We start from the raw sequence: 18483 nt of genomic DNA on the forward strand, positions 1-18483 counted from the left end.
ATCGCCCGATACTTGATTGGGCGACCATCCTATCATGTATGGTCATTAATTGGTTGTTAATTTGTACCTATTTGTTATATATGTAAACACACACACGTATGTATGTATATGCGCAACAACAAGAAAATATAATAAAAGCAACAACAAATTATCTGTCCTGCACTAAAAATGTCTACCTTATATTAAAAATAGGATAGGGAATGTAGGGATATTAGAGAAATATTCCAGGAATATAGATGCAAAAAATAGGGGGGCCATTCCCTGATTGTTATAACTTATGCTGCATACACACGATCCAATTGTCCGGCAGACTCAGCTTTGATAGCTCACGGATCATATTGATCCCTCTCCAGTGTGGTTGAATTTGTTCCACCCCCCAAAATTCCAGACCTGTTGCATCCATATCATGTTTCAATTTGAAATGTAATAAGACATTGTAGTCTTTGAAACCAATCTTAATGTTATCAATTGGTAGATGTGCTTGCCCCTAGAGGCCTAAATGTAGAATTCTGGTCCCGGTGATTTAGTTATGTTAAACTTCCCTAATCCTTCACCGATCTTGGCCTCCGTTAGCCACAAGGATAGATCCTGTGGCTTGCTGCTAACAATACTGTCTTGGTCAGTATACTCCTCTTTTTCCTGTTTGAAGACGGAGGAGAAGAAAGCATTTAGCACGGTTGCCTTGTCCTTGTCATCTGTAACCACCTTCCCTTCCTCTTTCTTTATGGGGCCTGTGTGTTCTTCTAGGGATTATTTTTACTCTTCTCCACTATGTGTCTCTCATATTCCTTTTTAGCTTCCCTGATTGTGTTCCCATTTTTCCTCTGTGTTCAATGTTTCAAGGATTTGGTCCCAACAAATCCTTGGGCTCCTTGAGGGTAGGGACCGATGTGAGTGTGCAATGTACAGGGATAGGGACAATTGTAGACACTCACTCAGGTTGAACTGGATGGAATGGTGTCTTTATTCAACCTTGCTAACTATGTAACTATGTAAAAACTTGCAGGAAGCCTAATGATATTGCGGGTGCCCGCCTCGGCTCGCCTCTGCATACGATCAACACTGAAGAAATGGCTGCACTCCAAGATCCATCAAAATTCTTATTTAATAAACGAACATCCCAAGTGTTACAAACAGTTCAAATAGTAGACTTGTTTCATACACTAATGCCCTGTACACACGGTCAGAAATTCCGATGGAAAAAGTCAGATCAGATAGTGTTGTCAGAAAATTGTGTGTGGGCTCTATCGGACTTTTTCCATTTGAATTTCCAACGTACAAAGTTTGAGAGCAGGATCTAAAATTTTCCGACAACAAAATCCGAGTGCATAAATTCTGATCGTGTGTAGACAATTCCGACGAACAAAGTGCCACACATGCTCAGAATAAACGAAACTAAGAGGCAAAAGCTATTGGCTACTGGCCCATTTATAGTCCTGACGTACGTGTTTGACGTCACCTCGTTCAGAACAGTCGGATTTTTCAACAACTTTGTGCGACCATGTGTGTGCAACACAAGTTTTGGACAAAATTCATTGGATTTTGTGGTTGGAATGTCCGACCGTGTGTACAAGGCATAACAGTTGCGCTTATTCGTTACAAAAATAAGTCCACATTGTTTTCCTTATATCAGGGGTTGACAAATTTGCTTGGAATCTAGGAGCCAGCTAAAAAAGTTAGGAGCCAGGTCCGTGACGGCGATCTGGACCTGTCCCTGGCCTGACATGGAGACGAGTGAGGGGAAGATAGCCCCCAGCCCCCCAACTGTCTCCAAGTCATTGCCCATAGCTCTTAGAGGGACATTTTATTTGTTTTATTTTTTTCAAATGACAATTTTTTTTTAAATTGCATTTTAGTGTAAATATGAGATGAGGTCTCTCTGACCCCAGATCTCATATATAAGAGGACCTGTCATGCTTTTTTCTATTACAAGGGATTTTTACATTCCTTGTAATAGGAATAAAAGTGACACACTTTTTTTTTTTTTTTTTAAGAACAGTGAAAAAAATAAAAATAAAAGTTAAAATAAGAGAATTTTTTTTTTTTAAATGCGCCCTGTCCCGCCAAGCTTGCGTGCAGAAGCGAACACATATATGAAAGTGATGTTCAAACCACACATGTGAGGTATTGATGCGATCGGTAGAGTAAGAGCAATAATTCTAGCCCTAGACCTTCTCTGTAACTCAAAACGTGCAACCTGTAGAATTTTTTTAAATGTCGCCTATGGAGATTTTAAACGGAAAAAGTTTGCCGCCATTCCATGAGCGGGCGCAATTTTGAAGCATGACATGTTGGGTATCGATTTACTCGGCGTAACCTTATCTTTCACAATATAAAAAAAATTGGGCTAACTTTACTGTTGTCTTATTTTTTTTTTATTAAATAAATTATTTTTCCCCAAAAAAAGTGCGCTTGTAAGTCTGCTGTGCAAATATGGTTTGACAGACAGTATTGCAAAGACCACCATTTTACTCTTTAGGGTAATATATCCCTTTCCCGCCGAGCGTACGCAGATATGCGTACTCGGCTTCCAGGGGTTATACCGGGATGATGCCCGCACCTGCAGGCATCATCCCGGTACCGTTTTTTGCAGCAGGCGATTGGCTATCCAGCCATAACAACCGATGCGGCTAAAAGCCGCTCGGCTGTTATGCCGGAGGAGCGGGAGGGGACGTCCCCCCTCCCGCCGCCTCTCGCCGCTGTTACCGGTGCTCCCGCTCGATCGGGAGCACCGATCAGAGATCCGACGCCTCCGGCTGCTGCGGAGGAACTGGAACGAAGCCGTAATTGGCTTCGTTCCAGTCTCCTCATCGTAAACACGGAAGCGACGTCATGACGTCACTTCCCGTTTACTCGGCTGCCAATGGCGCCGGTTTAAAAAAAATATCCGGTATTCAGAATTGCCGTTTTCGGCGATCTGAATACATTGAAGTGTAAAGAAGGGGTGGGGGGTCTTTTAGACCCCCGATCCCTCCATAAAGAGGACCTGTCACCACCTATTACTGTCACAAGGGATGTTTACATTCCTTGTGACAGCAATACGTGATCAATTTTTTTTTTTTTTAAAACAATTTAGTAATTTTAAAATAAAAATAATAAATAAAAAAATAAAAATATTTTTTTTAAAGAGCCCGCCGTCCCCGCGAGCTCGCGAAGCAAAGAAAACGCATACGGAAGTCGCGCCCGCGTATGTAAACGGTGTTCAAATTACACATGTGAGGTATCGCCGCGATCGCCAGAGCGAGAGCAATAATTCTAGCACTAGACCTCCTCTGTAACGCTAACCTGGTAACCGTAAAAAAATTTAAAGCGTCACCTATTGAGATTTTTAGGTACCGTACTTTGTCATCAATCTACAAGTGCGCGCAATTATAAAGTGTGACATGTTTGGTATCTATTTACTCGGCGTAACATTATCTTTCACATTACGCAAAAAAATTGGGCTAATTTTACAGTTTTGTTTTTTTTTATTCATGAAAGTGTCCCTTTTCCCAAAAAGTTGCGTTTAAAACACCACTGCGCAAATACCGTGTGACATAAAATATTGCAACAATCGTCGTTTTATTCTCTAGAGTCTCTGCTAAAAAAATATATATAATGTTTGGGGGTTCCAAGTAATTTTCTAGCAAAAAATATGGATTTTAACTTGTAAACACCAAATTCCAAAAATAGGCTTAGTCATGAAAGGTGTGTGTATGTGTGTGTGTGTATATATGTATATATGTGTATGTATATATGTGTATATATATTTATGCGTATATATATTTATATATATTAATATAATATAATTTTTTTTTTATTATATTATATGTTTTGGGGTTCTAAGTAAAGGGAAGGAGAGCTCCATTAGCATTGCTGGTTGTAATTCCAACGGCCACCACAAGAGGGCGCCAGATTCCAGAAGGAACCATAGGATCACAGAAGGCCTCAAAGCCGGGGGCTCAATTACCGACAGCGCGGCCCGACGCGATCACGCCGGGGGGGGGGGGGGGGGTCCACAGGGACAGGATACCCCCAGCTGTGCTGCACCAGGTCGCTAATTCTAGTCGCAAATGTGACCTGGCGCCCAGGTTTTGTCGAGCCCTGCCTTATATACACCTATCTAATATAGCAACAGGTGATACAGATCATTAAATTGCAGACTTCTTTTTAGCCACATGTGATTCACATGAACATTAATAAGAAAGAGAAAGACATAGACATATAAACTTGCACATATTTGAATATCTCTTTGAAAATAAAATTAATAGTAGTAATGAAGATATACCAATATAGACAATTCATGTGCTATGAAAAAAAACAGGAAACAGTGTGTACATATGGAATATGTATAAAAAGTGTGTGTTATAGAGATATAGAGATATGTGTGTGTGTGTGTGTGTGTGTATATAGAAAAGAGGAAGTATACCAAATTTAAAAACAATATAACCTATTTATATCCCAATGGTTAAAGATAAATGTACTGTATGTTTACTATACTCCATTAGACCTGTGTAAATATATAAGAAGGCCAGTATGGTGGCCTGAATTTATGGGAGGAGCCCGTTCGGCTGTGTTCCTTGTCGGTTCCTGTGCGCGATATCTGTTACGTCAGAGATCTAGGGCCGACTATTCGAGATTATACGTTGTGAGTTCTGTGTTCGTGAGTTCCCGTGTTCGTTAATCCCGTCTCCGTGAGTCCGTGTTACGAGTCTGTCTTGTCTTTGTGAGCGTTTGTGTGTTGTCGTTGTCCGAGTGTCGCAATACTCAAAATTGCTGTTGTCGTACCACGCATCTGGTCCGGCTGTCACAGGTAGGGCTTCGGCTCCCATTTCTCATTCCATGTTTTACTATGTCACTAAACTGCGATAGTCTGAACTCACGAACCACTCACTAACATTTCACAAACTTATTCCGATCATGTCACACACATTCGTTACCGCAAACATCGGCTGCTCCTTACCTTCTCGAAAGAAGTCGTTGTCGCTCGTTCGTGAAACATTGGTCATGCCACATTAGGCATTCATTTCACAGACATTTCATTCATTCGGACTAGTCACTAGTTATTTCTAAACATTTCGAATCATTTCTAAAAATTACAGGCGGTTGTTCATCATGTCAGAATGTTCTGATCAGTCCGGATCATTTCAAATAATTTTGAAATCATTTCATTAATTTCTGTCACGAACCGCGCTCCGATTCGAATCTAGTCGCATCTTCGATGCACCAATTCGCTTCGGTGTGCCCCAGTTTTTTGGTTTCATTTCAGTACATGCTCCAGAGACAGTCACTCAAAGGTTCAGGCGCAGTCTCGGGTTCTTGTCTTTGTCATGGTCACTTATTACACTCCGATTCGAATCCAGTCACATTTCAGGAATGCACCAATTTGCCCCGGTGCGCCCAGTTGTTTGGCCTCATTTCTGTACATGCTCCAGAGACGGATTCTTTGTCGAATCATGGGTGCATCCTCTGATCCTTGTCTTTGTCATGGGTATCATTTCGTTTCACCTATCACGCTCCGACATGAATAGTCACATCTGTGCACTAAATTCGTCTCGGTGTGCCCCAGGACAGGCCTCATTTCAGTACATGCTCCAGAGTCCGTTTCGTGCTCAGTCGTAAGGTTATGGCATGGCGATCCGGGCCTCTGCCATGGCGGACTCACTCGTTTCACTGTCACGTTCTGCACCCCGGTTCGAATCCAGTTGTTTTGCAATGTTCCGATTCCAGCCGGGGGCCTTGCTCATTGGCCTCATTTCACGAATTGCCTAATTTCAGTACATGCTCCAGAGTCCGGTTCGCTGTCAGTTGCGTCTGTAACATGACCGAGTCACGCCTCTGTCATGGCAGACGTTTCACTTAAAGGCAACATTTCATTTTTGTTTGTCTCCTTTCATTTCATTTCAAAACTCACCACTTCACTGAAGTCACTATTTTAGCTAGTTGTCTGTAAACAGGTGTAGAACTCTCAAGTTTTGCCTTCATGTTCTTAGGTCAGTCGCGTTTCAGTAGGTCCACCCTGCACCTGTTCGGACGGTGCCTCCTTAGGTAAGAAAAAAAAAATGGAGAAGGCGCATGTAAGCAGGAGTGCCCCCTTTTTCATTAGGTATGTATACCATCTGAGATCACCAGCGAGTCTTGTAATCCATGTCACCCTAAATAGGTTCCGCTTAGAGAGAATCCAACCCCGAGGACAAGTTGGCTCGCCCAGGCTTGGACTACACCACCATGTCTCTGGCCGGCAGTGAGGATCTCACGGCCCCATTGTCCCTATCTCCAGTTTCAAAGAATGGTAGCCTGCGGTCCCCCAGAGCATGGACCATTCCTAGACTGACATCAGAGTTGAGGCGTAGAGGTGTACCCTTTCCTGCGACAGCCAGGAAGGCCGAGCTCTTCAAGCTCCTCTTCCCTCCTCCAGCCATGGCAGGATCCAGTACCCAGCAGGCCTCCCTGGATTTTATCGCCCCCTCTATTACTCAACTCCATACCCTGGTGTCTTCCCTGGCTACCTCAGTTTCTGAGGTCCAGAATAGGGTGGCCCTCCTGGAGACTCGCCCGCCCGTTTCTTCTCCCGAACCAGCAGCCCAGGCAGTGGCTATTCCTCTCACAGGTACTACAGGGTGCAGTACCGTGGTGTACCCTTCTCATCTGGTCCCGGCCAACGCCAGGAAGGACATCCTAGAGGGCAAGGATGTCAATCTCGCCTCCCTGCTCATCTCCGTCCATGATCTTGTGGAAAACAAGGCGTATACATGGGGGGATGTGTCAGTGGTCCTCAAGACCAAAGATCCCAGGCTGGACAGGAAGCTCTCAGTCACAGAATTTACATTGGCCTTTGGCATGTTGAGGGATGTCATCTGCTCAGCCTCCCCCAGCAGGAGGGAGGAGCTGGATCGGTACCTCCACACAGTCGTAGACCTGGGCTACAAATATGGGGGTTTTGGTTTCTACGACTACCACCGCTCTTTCTCTGCTAAAGCAGCCGCCAGGCTCCTGCAATGCCAGATGCCTACTGACTGGAGCGTCATGGACACTGAGCTGTTCTGTAGCCACTTTGCGGGCCTATGTTCTCCCCTCTGCACAATTTGCCAGTTGGCCACCCACACAGCGCACGAGGTGGCGAACTCGATAGCAGCTCACCCCTCAGAAAACCCTTCTACCTCGGGTACTGCTCAGGGCCAACAGGCCCCCGCACGCCTGCCTCAGCTAGATAAATTTGGGTGCCCGGTCAAGACCACAAGAGGACCAGCAATCTGCAATAATTATAACTACGGCTCATGTAACTTTAGCCAATGCCGGCTGCTCCATATTTGCACCCTGTGCCAAAGGGCTCACCCCAGGCTCATGTTCGAGGTTAAACAGCTCAAGAAGTCGTGACTAAGTCGGGTTGACGTCTTGTGGCTCAGCTTCTACTTTGTTTCACACCCCACTCGCTCACTGTCCATCTACCTCATTCAAGGCTTCACTCAAGGCTTCCACACAGGTCTCATCTCTCTCCCTCATGTCACATATGAGTGCCGGAACCTACGGTCAGCGGCCATCGACGAACAGGCCATAGATCAGCTCCTGCAAGCTGAGTTAGATCGGGACTTTATGATGGGCCCTTTCACCCAGCCCCCCTTCAACACCTGGAGAGTCAGCCATATTGGGCTTGTCAAGGGCAAGTTTTCAAATAAATTGAGATTGGTGTACGACTTGTCAGCACCTCATTCCTCTCCTATCCCCAGTCTAAATTCTCTCATCCCCTCCGAGGAATTCTCTCTTAAATATGCCTCCATAGACATGGCCATCCAGGCCATTCTCAAGACAGTCACGGGCACCTGGCTCTCCAAGGCCGATATCTTGGATGCCTTCAAGCTCCTTCCCATCCACCCATCTCTTTGGTGCTGGCATGGCATCAAGTGGAGGGGGCTGTATTTTGCTACCAAGCTGACCTTCGGGTCTAAAAGCAGCCCATGGCTCTTTGACACGTTTGCACAGTCACTTACGTGGATCCTTCTACACGAAGCCTGGTTTCAAGAAGTCATACACTACCTGGATGACTTCCTGTTGATTGAGCCACCCGGCTCACCTCCAGGGGACCTGGATAAGTTGAGGGTGGTATTCAGGAACCTCAATGTCCCTATTGCAGAACACAAGGTGGATGGTCCAGCGCAGTCCATCACCTTTTTCGGGGTCAACTTGGACACCAACACCATGCAGGCCAGCCTCCCCCCGGATAAACTGGCCCGCATCAAGGCGGTCCTGAGGGACTTCACCCGCTCCAGAGCGTGCACCAAGAAACAGCTGCAATCCCTTCTCGGCATGCTGAACTTTGCCATGCGTATCATCCCCCAGGGTTGCTCCTTTGTGTCCCGCCTTCTGGTGTTACTGTCCCATACGCAGGATCCGGAGCAGGTCCTCAGCCTCAATTCCGCGGCGATAGCAGACCTCTCTATGTGGTAGGGATTTATGTCATCCTGGAATGGCGTATCCCTGTTCATTCCCTCTGTATCTTCCCTTTCACCCCAGGTGGTGACCGACACTGCTGCCTCCACAGGCTTTGCGGCAATATTTGGCCACCTCTGGCACGCAGCTCCCTGGCCTCCCCAGATACTGGCTATACCCGGCTTCTCCGAAACGTCCTCCCTTTGAGTTGTACCCCATCGTAGCAGAAGCACACATCTGGGGCCGCAGCTGGTCGGGCCAAACCGTGGCTTTTTCGACAGATAACTTGGCCACTGCAGAAATCATTAATAAAGGCAGGCCCAGGTCTCTAGTGGTGATGTCGTTCCTGCGTCGGCTGGTTCAGCTCTCGTTACTATTTCAGTTCAATGTCTACTGCTCCTTTATCCCAGGTAGACGCAATCTGGCAGCAGATGCCCTCTCTCGCTTTAATTTTGTCAAATTTTTTGAACAGGTACCCCAAGTCGAACCGATGTCAGCAGCTATCCTGGCCTGGTCTCAACTGACCTTGGACTAGCCCCACACCTTCTAGCAGCAACTCAGCTCAACAACCTTTCCCTCTCACGCATCACCCTCAAGGCCTAGCAAATGGCCTGGAGGGCCTTCAACCGTTTCATGACACGCCACGGTACAGAGACATCCGTGTCAAACAAGTCCTGGCCTTTATCTCCTACTGCCACTCGGAACACGCATTATCCCACAATACAATCCGGCTGTATCTAGCCGGCGTCCAACATTGCATGTCCCTCCAGGACCCTACTGAACCATCGTTGTTTTCTTACCATGCCGTACGGGCTGTCTTGCGTGGCATCCAGAGGCGCCAGCCAGTGATCAGCACCAAACACCTGCCTATTACAGGAGATATATTCAGGAGCATGTCAGATATCTTGGCCACGTCACCCTTCGGTCTACATTGTAGCGTGGTCTTACAAGCAGCCATACATCTGGCCTTCTACGGCTTCTTACGGCCAGGAGAGTTCACCTGTAACAACCCTGCAGAACGCATGCTTTGCAAACGCCACCTGCTCCGTTACGAAGACCACTTCATCTTACATCTAGCAGTCTCCAAAACACAACAGAGCTATGTATATACAGTAACACTGCGCAGTAACAAAAAATCAAAAAAAAGCTGCCAACACGCTAAAACTGGGATTTTTTTAGCTATAAAGACGTCAAGTATAAAGTGTAAGCGCTAAACATATGTGGCTGTAAAAATCAAAGTGCCCCTAAATAATCAATGAAGACAACCCAAAATGGTGAAGCTTAAAGATAAATACCATACATACTAAAAAAGTATATATGGACCTAATATAGTGTATACATATAACTAGTTAGTGAGACATGACCCCAAATCTGAGGATAACTCCAAAGAAAAAAAGAAAAATAAATACATAAACAATGTCCATATATTGATAAAAATAGATGTGCAGATGTGAATCCCAACGAACTTCGATGAGGACAAGAATCCCAATTTACTGTGACCATAAACAATTCCACCGCAGTGTAGCTCCCACCACCTTAAGAAGCACAGGCTTACCAGATGGAAATGAACCGAATAGACTTATATCTAAGGGGTCAACAAAGGCTTATGATTCCAACTACTGAGGCACTGGATTCAGCATTCCATTGTTGAGTGGGTCCCAGGGCAAGTAGTTCTTTCAATATGGCGGACTATATATAATCACCGTTTTTAGAGAGACAACTCTGGCATCAGCTCAGACATAACAATGGAAGGATAGAGCCAAGATGGTGTAATAACGTTTAAAAAAATAGCTTTAATAAAAATAAAGTATCAAACTCTCATTTCCATAGTTTAAAAAGGGGGAAGAAAATAAGGGACAGGGGGGCATTGGGACTTTATATGAAACACACCGCTCAGGACAGGATGAGACATTAAACATGATAAAGAAGGTACTGTATAGAAGCAACAATGGGCATAGTTCAATAATTAATATATATTTAATTCAGGAATATGATACAAAAAAGTTAATTAAGCATAGTTGGTAACGTCATATTGTGATAAAATTAGTCGCAGCAAGGTACACGAAACATGATTAATGCAAGTCTTATAAAAAATTCATAATATAATAAGCTATAGACAACATGATTATACTTAGTATCCAGAATACATCCACAGTATACATAAACATAATGAACATCATATAGTAATTTAATGGCTCATCCGAATAGAATCCAAGGTAAATAACATGGTAACTGTGACACAGCATCAAATATTAAAGCTCTACGCGTTTCGTGGAGTAGTATCCACTCGTCAGGAGCAAGAAACTGGGAATATCTAAAATAGAAAGTAGATATATAGTAATGATGATAAGTTAACACAGGAAGAGAGGGATCACAAATTATGGTCCTAGCCCTCTTACCTGTGGGTATAAATCAAATTGTATAAAAAACCATATAAATTGTAGATATACTTGGTGGTAAGCATCAAGGGATGAGGAAAACGTCCCCCCGGGAGCTGAGGCGGCGAACAGGGCGGCAACAGGACAGGACAAATACGGGAACGGTGCTAGGTAAGTGAGTGAAGTCAGATCCCCCGTCTACAGCTGGGCTGATCAGTGAGATCCCGAAGGGTATACTACAAAGAAAAAGTGTGTATGGTGAGCCAGGTGAGTATATGTGCCTAGGCTAACAGGGAATAGAGTACTGGAGGGGAAAAACAGAGTGAAAGGAAGATATGGATAAATGAATGAAATGTATTCATTTATCCATATCTTCCTTTCACTCTGTTTTTCCCCTCCAGTACTCTATTCCCTGTTAGCCTAGGCACATATACTCACCTGGCTCACCATACACACTTTTTCTTTGTAGTATACCCTTCGGGATCTCACTGATCAGCCCAGCTGTAGACGGGGGATCTGACTTCACGCACTTACCTTGCACCGTTCCCGTATTTGTCCTGTCCTGTTGCCGCCCTGTTCGCCGCCTCAGCTCCCGGGGGGACGTTTTCCTCATCCCTTGATGCTTACCACCAAGTATATCTACAATTTATATGGTTTTTTATACAATTTGATTTATACCCACAGGTAAGAGGGCTAGGACCATAATTTGTGATCCCTCTCTTCCTGTGTTAACTTATTATCATTACTATATATCTACTTTCTATTTTAGATATTCCCAGTTTCTTGCTCCTGACGAGGGGATACTACTCCACGAAACGCGTAGAGATTTAATATTTGATGCTGTGTCACAGTTGCCATGTTATTTACCTTGGATTCTATTCGGATGAGCCATTAAATTACTACGGTATATGATGTTCATTATGCTTATGTATACTGTGGGTGTATTCTGGATACTAAGTATAATCATGTTGTCTATAGCTTATTATATTATGAATTTTTTTATAAGACTTGCATTAATCATGTTTGCTGTACCTTGCTGCGACTAATTTTATCACAATATGACGTTGCCAACTATGGTTAATTAACTTTTTTGTATCATATTCCTGAATTAAATATATTATTGAACTATGCCCATTGTTGCTTCTATACAGTACCTTCTTTATCATGTTTAATGTCTCATCCTGTCCTGAGCGGTGTGTTTCATATAAAGTCCCAATGCCCCCCTGTCCCTTATTTTCTTCCCCCTTTTTATACTTTATGCAAATAGGGATGGAGACCTGTGTGCTGGATGGCCATGGTCTCATATAAAGTCCCACCTATGTTTTCTTTTATTTTATTTTCATTTCCATAGTTGTTAACAAACCTATCAGAGGAAATAGTCAGTGGTAGAGTCTTCCCGATGCGTTTCGACCTACGGGTCATCATCTGGGGTCCCCGCCATATTGAAAGAACTACTTGCCCTGGGACCCACTCAACGATGGAATGCTGAATCCAGTGCCTCAGTAGTTGGAATCATAAGCCTTTGTTGACCCCTTAGATATAAGTCTATTCGGGTTCTTTCCATCTGGTAAGCCTGCGCTTCTTAAGGTGGTGGGAGCTACACTGCGGTGGAATTGTTTATGGTCAAAGTAAATTGGGATTCTTGTCCTCATCGAAGTTCGTTAGGATTCACATCTGCACATCTATTTTTATCAATATATGGACATTATTGTTTATGTATTTTTTTTTAATTTTTTTTCTTTGGAGTTGTTCTCCTCAGATTTGGGGTCATGTCTCACTAACTAGTTATATGTATACACTATATTAGGTCCATATATACTTCTTTTTTAGTATGTATGGTATTTATCTTTAAGCTTCACTATTTTGAGTTGTCTTCATTGATTATTTAGGGGCACTTTTTTGATTTTTACAGCCACATATGTTTAGCGCTTACACTTTATACTTGACGTCCAAAACACAACAGGCTGGCTCTGGTACAGACATCCATTTATTATAAGACCAACAACAGCTGGTGTCCAGTCTCCACTCTCACCTGCCTGTTGTCCCTTCTGGCCGATCAACCAGAGGCTAGTCTACTCCTGCCGTTCCATACAAAGCCCCTAAATGCTGCTCGGTTCATGGAACATGTTAGGATACTTCTACGTATCCTTCAGCTCTACCCTGCTCAGTACTCCGGACACTCGTTCCATATCGGGGTAGCCTCAACAGCCTCCCGCCAAGGGGTCCCGGACCACGTAATCGGGAAACTGGGCAGATGGAAGTCCACCTGCTTTGCCCGCTATATTCCCAATCCACAAGTAGAGATGGCCCAGGCCTTCGTCAAACTCACTCAGTAACTAGATTAAGTCAATAAAGCACAATCCCTACCTGAATGTTTTTGCCCCCTTATTTTGGTATACCGTACGTTAGACCAAGGCACACTTTCAGGTCCATTTCAAGTGGTAAGTTTGTGTTAACCCTGTTTGTCATCCTTATCCGTACCGGCCATAGGGCTCTGAACCATAAATAAGAAGGCCAGTATGGTGGCCTGAATTTATGGGAGGAGCCCAGAGGGTTATTTAATCAGCCCCCACCCCCTTTTTAGGGCATTTCCCAAGGCATCATACTCCTCACAAGAGTACTCATTTCACTTAATTTCATGTTCATTTCATTTAATCCTCACTTATTATCTAGGGTATGCCCCCTTATTTTGGTATACCGTACGTTAGACCAAGGCACACTTTCAGGTCCATTTCAAGTGGTAAGTTTGTGTTAACCCTGTTTGTCATCCTTATCCGTACAGGTCATAGGGCTCTGAACCATAAATATGTATTATTATAGCTAACCCCACAATAAAACATTAATCACAAACATTGGGAAGCTATAAAAAAAGGTATAAAGATTGAAAAAGGAGGAGTATAGGAAGAGACAAAAAAGCCCAAATCAATCAACGGTATATGGTTCATACAGAACAAAGACAACCATTGGTTATCTGTTCCGTATTACCTCAGTAACCCGGTCGGTCCTAACTAGATATATTATATAATTTTGAATCTAATATAATATTATATATGGAACAATGTGGGTGGTAAAAATGTGGCCCAGATTTAATATAGTCCCTATGCCTTCTGTAATCTATAGGAGAGACTTGTATTTAATAAATAGATACAGTTTGTAAGGGCGCTCTGAACTTCAGGACCAAGCAAAAACAGATGTCTTTATGAATCAGAAAGTCTATAATAGGGTATCTTCCCCACTTAGGGCTGCACTTATGGAGAGAAGCAATCTCTGAATAGGAAACAGAAAAACAAAGAAAAGGCACTTCTAAGGGTAGAGTTAAAAGCTGTTTAATTTCCCTAAAAAGGGTGTAAAACACTTGCAAGATATGTAGACTGGCAGAGCATATCATTAATATCCATGTAGGTGGTCCGGCATGAAGGCAGTGGTCACTGGCATGTACAAGTTCTTTAGGCTGTGTCTGTCCAGTAGCGGGGGGTCCAGGGGATGCCAATGATAAAACCAGCAGGGAGCTCCAAGAGAACTGACAGGCCAGCCCGCAATCGGTCTCAAAACACGAGGATCCCGAAAGTGACGCCAGCGGCAGGAAACAATATTCAGCAACCAGTGTGGACCACAAACGGGAAGCAAAACGGAGCAGTCATCAAAGAGGGCCACGTTTCCGAATCTCATTGGTTCTTTTATCAACCTGATGACTGTATGTGTATGGAACTTATTTATACTACCTGGGTGGACCTTAGGGGCGGGGAATATGTAAATGGAGCGTTATCACAATATAAAGGTATAGGACAGGAGGAATAACAGAAACAAAATCCCTATCCAAACAAAAAAATATATGATTTCATACAGAACAACCAATGAGCGACATTTAAAAATAAAATTAAACATAAAATGAAAATGAGAATCAATATTTTTACACAGTCTTCAATAATTCTTAAGACTAGGCATATATATAAGACTGAAGGGGAGGGAAGAAGAAAGGGAATAAAGAGGGCAAAGAGAAAATATTTTGAAAAATATCTAGGGAAAAAAATATTTAAAAAATATATATCTAAGGCAAAAATTGGCGATAGATAGATAGATAGATAGATAGATAGATAGAATCTCTCTATCTCAATACCAAAATGGTTGAAATTATTTAAAAATAAAAATATTTACCATATTTAAAATAATATACTAATAGAAAATGATATACTAATAAAAAATCCTGCACAAATATATTAGGAAAGGAAGAATCTAGTGTGGCACTAGTTTCAAAGTCGGACCACCTACATGGATATTAATGATATGCTCTGCCAGTCTACATATCTTGTAAGTGGTTTTAACCCTTTTTGGGGAATTTAAACAGCTTTTAATTCCACACTTGGAGGCTCCTTTTCTTTGTTTTTCTGTTAATAAATAAATAGATGGATTGAATGGCTAAATGTGCTGGGCATTCATAGTATCCTATGAAACAATATGGGCAGTAAAAAAACACAGCCCAAATTTTAGATTAAACCCATGTCTTCTGCGATCTATAAAGGAGACTCATATTCAATAAATTATCTAAGAAACCAGCTATCCTGGGTATACACAGGAACAGTACCATATGGGACAATGTGGGTGGTAAAAACACAACCCAAATTTAATATAATCCCTATGCCTTCTGCAATCTATAGGAAACACTTGTATTTAATAAATAGATGGATTGAATGGCCAATTATCCTGGGCATGCATAGTATCCTATGAAACAATATAGACAGTAAAAAACACGGCCCAAATTTTAGATTAAACCTGTGTCTTCTGTGATCCATTAGGGAGACTCCTATTCAATAAATGATCTAAAAAAACAGCTATCCTAGGTATACACATTAGTACCAAGTGGGACAATATGGGCGGTAAAAATGGATATATTGAGTGGCCAGCTAACCTGGGCGTGCATAGTATCCTATGAAACAATATAGGCGGTACAGAGCCCGGCCCAAATTTTGGATTAAACAATCTATGTGTTGCTGGGATCATTTATTGAATATGATTCCCCCCGAATCATATTCAATAAATGATCCCAGCAACTAGCTGTCCTGGATATACACAGGAACAGTACCATATGAGACAATATGGGCGGCCCAAATTTTAAATTGTTCCTCTGCTTCCTGTAATCTATGGGAGGCACTTATATTCAAAAAGTGAAATGGATGACCAGCTATCCTAGGTATTAGGGATGAGCTTCCTGTTCGAGTCTAACCCATGTTCGACTCGAGCATCGTCTGTTCGACCGTTCAGCGAATTCTGAACGTTATGGGCCATTCGCGTCAAATTCGAGTGGAGCGTCATGGCCCATAATTCACTGCGGCATCGCAGTGCATTGCTGGCTGATTGGCCAAGCATTCACTAGGACCCGCATGCTCTGGCCAATCACAGCGTGGAAGAACGGAGAGCCGTAATTGGCCAAAGCCAGGGTGGCTTTGGCCAGTTATGGCTCAGGGGGTTTAGTACACGCCCCACAATATGTAAGGCCACCTACGCGGCGGCCTTGTGTAGTGTGTTGTGGCTGCGGAGAAAGAGAGACTGAGAGATAGTGTGATTGAATTTAATTTGAAGCTGTTGCAATTACAGTCAGTGTATTGTGCCACCTAAAGCTGCCCCAATTGCTGGTGTTGATCCTATACGACAGGCAGGGAGCTGCTGCAGCAATTACAGTGGGTGTATTGTGCCACCTGCATAGTTTACACCTAAAGCTACCCCAATTGCTGGTGTTCTGCTGATCCTATACCACAGGCAGCTGTAGCAATTAGTCGGTGTATTGTGCCACCTGCACAGTGTACACCTAAAGTTACCCCAATAGCTGGCGTTCTGCTTATCCTATACCACAGGCAGCTGTAGCAATTAGAGTCAGTGTATTGTGCCACCTGCACAGTGTACACCTAAAGCTACCCCAATTGCTGGTGTTCTGCTCATCCTATACCACAGGCAGGCAGCTGCAGTAATTACAGTCGGTGTATTGTGTCATCTGGACAGTGTGCTCCTAAAGCTACCCCAATTGCTGGTTTTCTGCTGATCCTTTACCGCAGGCAGCTTCAGTAATTACAGTCAGTATATTGTGTCATCTGCACAGTGTGCACATAAAGCTACCCCAATTGCTGGTGTTCTCATACTAATAATACTACAGGCAGGCAGTTGATTCTGCTAGCTGCAGTATATCAGTATATACATCCCAGCTTTGTGCAGCTACATCTCCCTGCAGGCCATTAGTATGTCTGGAAGGCCAACAAGGAGAGGCAGACAGTCACGATCCAATAAAAGAGGGAAAGCAGGCTCTGATGCTAGAGGCAATGGTGCTGGTCGTTGACACAGTGCATCCTCATCAGCACGTGGCCATGGGACACGCTTGTCCTTATTTTTGACAGCTGGACGTGTTGAGGAACAAAATGCCAAAGACTTGCTAGAGTGAATGACCAAGCAATCCTCATCCTCCTCATCCTCTCACCCAGGCTCAGGGTACTGGCAAAGCAGCTGCCAACACAGCCTCTTCCTTCGGCTCAATGGCATCAGTCACTCCTTCCCTAGCCCCACCATGTCCTCCTGAGGAGTCCCCCAAACTGTTTCAGCACAGTGTTGGGTACATGCTCCATGAGGATGCCCAGCGTTTTGAAGGCTCTGATGATGATACCCAGCTAGAGGAAGGCAGTAACGCAAGCCCAGAGAGAGGGGATACCAAGAAGGACAGCAATCTGGCAGTCATGTTCCCCCCCAGCTGCAGCATACTGCCAGGTTTGCTCCAGTGATGAGGAGGGAGGGGATGAGGTCACTGACTCCACATGGGTGCCTGATAGGAGGAGGAGGCACATCTCCAACGAGGCAGGAAGCCCTCCAGGGGCAAGCTTAAGGGAAGCACACTGACTGCATCACACCGCAGAGCTCCGCATGCGCAGGGTGCTGCCTCTGCGCGTTATTCCAAAAGTTCTTTGGCGTAGGCTTTTTTGAGACGAGTGCATCAGTGTTGGGTACATGCTCCAGGAGGGCTCTGCCTCTGCGCGTTATTCCAAACGGTGTGGGCCTTTTTTGAGACGAGTGCATCAGATCACACTGCTGCTATTTGCAGCATATGTCTCAAGCGTATCTCGCGTGGTCAAAACATCAGCCGTTTGGGCACCACATGCTTGACCAGGCATATGTCGACCTGCCATGCAGTTCGCTGGCAAGCGTACCTAAAAGACCCACACCAAAGAACAAAGCGGACCTCCCTTGTTCCTCATCAGCTGGGATCTCCAACCCCACTATACCTTCAGTCCTCTCTGAAACCTGCACTGAGAGGAATGAAGATGTAAAATTAGGTGTGTCACAGCCAAGTACTTGCGGGCAATCTGCTATCGTTACACCGATGTCTGATTGTACCAGGCAAATTTCCCTGCCCCAGCTGCTGCACCATAGAAAGAAGTTCACTCCCAGCCATCCACATGCCCAGCGGTCAGTGGTAAGATGCATATTACCGCTGACTCATGGTCCAGTAGGCATGGACAAGGATGTTACCTATCTTTCACGGCGCATTGGGTGACTCTTCCGGCAGCTGGGAAGGATGCAGGACAAGGTGCAGTAGTGTTGGAGATTGTTCCGCCACCACGCCTGCAAAATGCTACTACTGGTGATTATGATACACCTCTCTCCTCCACCCCTCCTCTTCTTTTTCCTCTATGGCCCCTTCCTGTGCTTTGTCCTCGGAACC

At 44.2% G+C, this 18483-nt stretch overlaps 1 protein-coding gene across 12 annotated transcripts in view; it reads left to right on the forward strand.

The window, feature by feature from the left end:
• FLT3LG (fms related receptor tyrosine kinase 3 ligand) overlaps window positions 1-18483 on the forward strand; it is a 601019-nt gene that overhangs the window by 332365 nt on the left and 250171 nt on the right. The gene's annotated exons all lie outside the window — the stretch shown is intronic.

This window comes from Lithobates pipiens, unplaced genomic scaffold (genome assembly GCF_037356315.1).
Source record: "Lithobates pipiens isolate NorthernLeopardFrog02 unplaced genomic scaffold, aLitPip1_a1.2 Scaffold_27, whole genome shotgun sequence".
Taxonomy (NCBI): Eukaryota; Metazoa; Chordata; class Amphibia; order Anura; family Ranidae; genus Lithobates; species Lithobates pipiens.